Below are 5,595 nucleotides of genomic sequence, written 5' to 3'. Positions count from 1 at the left end.
ACTCTGGGGCCCTTCTTGCCTGAAATGTGGTGGCCAAGGATCCTATGCTGAAGTGGATGTGGTGGCTGCTATTTGTGCTCTGTGGCTCACTTGCTGTGAGCAGCCTCTGTCTGAAGGCATTTCAGCTCAAAGAATATCTGAGCTGGGAAGTTAGGACTTCAAACTTGTATTTATAATTAAAAGCAATGAGGCTTAAGCCCTGGCTGGTAGCTCAGTTGGTTATAGTGTCATCTCAATATGCCAAGGTTGTGAGTTCAATCCCTGGTCAGGGCATGTACAAAAGTCAACCAATGAATCCATAAATAAGTGGAACAACAAATTGATGTTTTTCTCTCTCTCTCTCTCTTTCTCAAATCAATAAAAAATAAAAATAAAAAAAAGAAACGAAAAGAAAGTAATGAGACTTAGAGAAGTAACATGTCTTATGCAAGTTCATCCAGCTAATTAAGGTACAGAGTTGCAGCCAGACCTAGTTTTCTATTGCTCAATTGATGAATCTTTCTATTAATCCATGAATCACACTTTTTTTTGAATCACACTTTTTGTTGCAATCTGTAAGAAATAAGATGTTTGAGATGGTAGACTGATGACTGAAGGATTCCAAACCCCAAGGTGGTCATGAAACTGAAAGACATTCACATTTAAGGGAGTAAACCAAATCTCAGCAGCTACAGTTCCTTAACCATACTCTCCTGCTGGATTGGTTCTATGTACCACCCAGTAGAAACCTCAATCTCATATACAGGGATTGCAGTCAAGTGGAAACGGTGGATTAAACAATTGATTAAAAAATATCCAACTTGTATATACTTTACCACCAGTATATATCACTTGTGTTATTTAGCTTTGGTGGAAATAGATTCAAGATGGCATGTTGGTGATAGGCGTAGGCAGAAAAGGTAACAGAATTGCACAAAGAAGTGGGGGAATCCAGACTCTTTAGAATGTGAAAGTAATTTAGATGTGAATTTAGCATGTGAAGATGTCTTAGAACTGCCGCTTCCTGCGTCAACAAAAATTAATGTCTTGGTTTCATTCAGCAAATGCCCAGCTAGATGATGACATGTTTGGCATTACAGAGTCCTGAGTTCTGGCAGGTGACCAGAAGGTGAATTCTAGGTATTATGCCATCCACTGCCTATTATCTGGTTTGATCCTCATGTGCTGTGTCATGTTCCATATGAGTAAAATTTTAAGGGTTGGGAAATCCAGCATAGTAAAACTCCATTGTAAACCTTTGTGTGGTCCATGGACCAGCATCATCAGCATCTCTTGGGAGCCTGTTAAAATACAGAACATCAGTCCTGACCCCAGACCTTCTGCCCTGGAATCTGCATTTTTAACACGATCTCCTGGGGATACGTAGGTATGTTAAAGTTTAAGAAGCACTGTTGCTGACAAGAAGTGCCACTCAAAACAAGTGGGTACTTCCTTGAGTAGAAGCACTGAAGAACTCGCAGCCAAAAATAGACTGCTCAAGGAGCCCTTGCAAACAAGTGGAAAAAACTGAACGTAATTCAAATAATTAGGACAATGATGTCATTCATGCTTAGTGCTGTTGTGAGCTAATATTGATACAATGTTAAATCAAACACATAACTTTTAAGAAAAACGTTTTCCGTTTTTGTTTTTTTTTTCAGATGTGGACATATGAGAAAGTAGTTATAGTTCTACCTTAGTTCTTTCCACAAAGATAAAGTAGGTTGCTATTAGGCATAACATTATTGTGGAGAAAAACACCGGAAACTCGCTGTCCAAGGGCTGGTGCGATTTCCACTGTGACTTCCGACTATACATGAGATAGGGTCTCAAAACGATCAAATTTCCTCCCTGTCTTTGAACCCACAGAGAGAATTCTCCATCGTAGTTTTTTTTTTTTTTTTTTTTATAGAGACAGAGAGAGAGTCAGAGAGAGGGATAGACAGACAGGAATGGAGAGAGATGAGAAGCATCAATCATTATTAGTTTTTCATTGCGACACCTTAGTTGTTCATTGATTTCTTTCTCATATGTGCCTTGACCGTGGGGCTACAGCAGACCAAGTAACCCCTTGCTCGAGCCAGCGACCTTGGGTCCAAGCTGGTGAGCTTTGCTCAAACCAGATGAGCCCACACTCAAGCTGGCAACCTCGGGGTTTTGAACCTGGGCCCTCCGCCCAACACTCTAGCCACTGCGCCACCACCTGGTCAGGCTCCATTGTAGTTTTAAAACATGATCAGCATTTATCTGAAGAGACTATGAGATATTTATAAAGTATGGGAGTTCACGTTAGATTTTTCTTTTTCAAAGACCATTGAAAGACTCATTTGTAAAAGCAAATCTCGAATGAACACATTTGGTTGGAAGAAGTGTTTAAATTTTAGAAGAGAACTAAAGATCTGAGAAACATCTTTTCACTGGCAGGGTTTCACAGAATAATTACAAACCATTTTTTATATCGGTATAAGGTATACAGTGCTTCTGAGAGCCAGGCTTGGAAATGACACATTGTCACTTCTGCTACGTTTCCTTTGCCAAAGCAAGTCACGGGGCCAATCCTAGATTCAAGGGATAGAAAATAGACTCCAACACTCGATGGGAAAAGTTACTAAGTCATATTCCACAGGAGGGAAATAATTGGGAGACATTTTACAATCCATTTACCACATGAAAGTAGGCTGATTGCTATAGTAAAGGGAACCCTAAGTCTCAGGATTTTAACACAATACAATCTTATTTCTTGACTTCATCGTAGTCCAGTGAGGGGTGGTGGAAGGAGTGGAGGAGGGGCTCCGCACCATCCGGGCATTCAGGAATCTAGGCTCTTTCTATCTAGTTGCTGTGCCATCAAAGGCCATGGAATCTTCTACTGTGTCCTCAGTAGGTGTGTCCATCCAGCAGACGAGTAAAGAGAGCAAATAGGTAGCAGGAGCACCTGCTCTTTATCATCCCCACGTGGAGGTGTCGTGCTTATTGCTCTGTTTTCTTTCTGAGGGCAAGAAACTGGTGACATGGCCCAATCAAATGACAAGGGAAGTTGGAAAATGTGGTCCAGTTGTGTTAGGAGGACAAGGGAAAATGGTTTGCGGGACACCTAGCTGTCTGCTACTGTTACAGGCTGTGGCATTCCAGGAGAAGGTGCACTCAACACGCTTTAAAACCTTAATGACTGAAGCTTGAACCTGACTCCTGGCCTCTCACCTTCTTCCCAAACAACATGAGTGTCAGCACCCGTTCCAGGTCCTCCACAAACGACTAGACCCCGGGCTCCCTGCAGTCGCCCAGACACTGTGCCAGCCAGCCAACAGCCTGACCAGTGTTTATGCGAGAGTCAGGGGCTTGGCCTGCTGAATCCTGCTCTGCCAGTGTGTAGGGTGTCTGTGTGCTGGGGTCCTGGCCACAGGAATTGCTGGGGGTGTGGTGGGGATGGGGGCCATCCAGAGTGAGAAGGAGACCATATGATGCCTGAATGACCACCTGGTCCCCTATCTGGGGACAATAAGAAGTGTGGAGGTGATAACTGGAGACTGGAAAATTAAATCCAGGGATGCCTGGAGAAAAAGGAACCCCAGGTCAGAGACTGGGGGCATTATTTCAAGACCATTGAAGACCAAAGGGCTCATATCTTTGCAAGTTTTGTGGAAAATGTCTGCATTCATTCTGCATATTGACAATGCCATCTTGCTGCTAATGACTTCAGAGACAAGTATGAGACAGCTGGCTATGTGCCAGTCTGTGGAGGTCACATCAATGGGTCTGAAAGTTCACTGATGACATCAATATTACTTGGCTGCAGCTGAAGACAGAAATTGAGGCTCTCAGGAAGGAGCTGCTTTTCATGAAGAAGAACCAAGAGGAAGAAGGAAGTGGTCTATAAAACCAGATTGCCAACTTTGGGTTGACCATGGAGTGGATGCCCCCAAATCTAGGACCTCAGCAAGATCATGGTGGACATCATGGCCCAGTATGACAAGCTGGCTTGGAAGAACCAAGAGGATCTGGGGAAGCACTGCTCTCAGCAGATTAAGGAGAGCACCATAGAGGTCAACTCACAAACTGCTGAGACAGGAGCTGTTGAGACACACAGTCCAGTCCTTGAAGACAGACCTGACCTCTGTTAGAAATCTGAAAGCCAGTTTGGAGGACAGCCGGAGGGAGGTAGAGGTGAGCAATGGCATGCAGACAGAACAGCTCAACAGGATCCTGATGCATCTGAAGTCAGCTGGCCAGACCCAGGCAGAGGGGCAGCATCAGGCCCAGGAGTACGAGGCCCCGCTGAACATCAAGGTCAAGCTGGAGGCTGAGATCGCCACCTACCACGTCCTGCTGGAAGAAGGGAAGGACTTCGATGTTGGTAACGCTCTGGACAACAGCCACCTCATGCAATCCATCCAAAAGACCACCACCTGCAGGATTGTGGATGGCAAAGTGATGACTGAGGTCGATGGCACCAAAGTTCTGAGGCAGCAGAAGGGGACCCCTTGGGGACCAGATGGCCAGTACAAAGTTCAGAGATCACTGAACATTAAAATATGTTGCACGACACTGTGACTGTGGGGCAGACAAAGTTTTGAAAGACAAGGTTATAATTGGGAAGGGGAGACAGACCAGATCCCTGTGTAAATACCTGGGATGTGAAGCTGGAGTCTGGGGGAGATTTGGGGACAGTTTTGGACGAGGCGGCAGCTTTGGAGGCAGTGGGACTTTAATAGGAGGAGAGAGGAGTGAAGGGCAACCGAGAAGCTTTGAGCTGCAGGGGAGACTGGATTTGTTTGCTTGTTTAACACTGTTGCTTCTAATAGTGAGTCCTAAAGTTGACGCCTTAATGTAGGAGGCCTGTGTTAGTGCTGATCAGAATAATGTACCCCTCAGGGCTACATTAAAAACTATGCTTGGTGTCTCATTTGCACCTTCAAAATATGCACATACATGTGTGGGCCAGAAAAGGCTGTGCTCAGAACATGCATTCTTATGTGAACTGCAGGTAATTGCACAAGCAAACAGGAAGTTGCGTACGTCTGCAGGCAGCCACCTGTTGGGAGGTGTGTGTTGGCATGGGCAGGCTTGTGCCTTGTCCCTTGCAGTGCAATTTTAAAGGCTTCTGTTCAGGGGAGGGAGTGAAAGACGGCCTCTGGGCATTTGCTTCTCTAACTACAGCTGTCCTTTGTCCTTCTCAAGGTTTCCTTTCTGGGCAGGGCCAAGTTCAGGGTGTGTTGTTTGTGGCTGTAAGAAAACTCCTTTTCATGGTCTTCAGGAGAACACCGATGCAGGGTGCTCTGGTCTAAAGATTTGTGTTTCTCTGGCCCTGGCCAGTTGGGTCAGGAGTAGAGTGTGGGCCTGGCATATGGATGTCCCGGGTTTGATTCCCAGTCAGGGCACACAGAAGAAGTGATCATATGCTTCTCCCCCTCTCCCCCTCTCCTTTCTCTCTCTTTATCTCTCTCTCACTCTCCTGTAGCTATAGTTCAGTTGGAGCAAGTTGGCCCCAGACACTGAGGATGGCTCTATGGCCTTATCTCAGGTGCTAAAATAACTTGGTTGCTAAGCAATGGAGCAGTGGCCCCACATGGTCAGGACATTGCCCGGTAGGGCTCTTGCCGGGTGAATCCTGGTCAG

General features: G+C 45.4%; 1 pseudogene; it reads left to right on the top strand.

Annotated features, from left to right (window-relative positions):
• The first annotated feature begins 3,196 nt into the window (after nt 1–3,196).
• Nucleotides 3,197–4,530, top strand: LOC136309425 (keratin, type I cytoskeletal 18 pseudogene; annotated as a pseudogene).
• The last annotated feature ends 1,065 nt before the right edge of the window (nt 4,531–5,595 follow it).

The sequence above is a fragment of the Saccopteryx bilineata genome, chromosome 6 (genome assembly GCF_036850765.1).
Source record: "Saccopteryx bilineata isolate mSacBil1 chromosome 6, mSacBil1_pri_phased_curated, whole genome shotgun sequence".
Taxonomy (NCBI): Eukaryota; Metazoa; Chordata; class Mammalia; order Chiroptera; family Emballonuridae; genus Saccopteryx; species Saccopteryx bilineata.
This window is presented reverse-complemented; position numbering and strand designations above follow the sequence as displayed.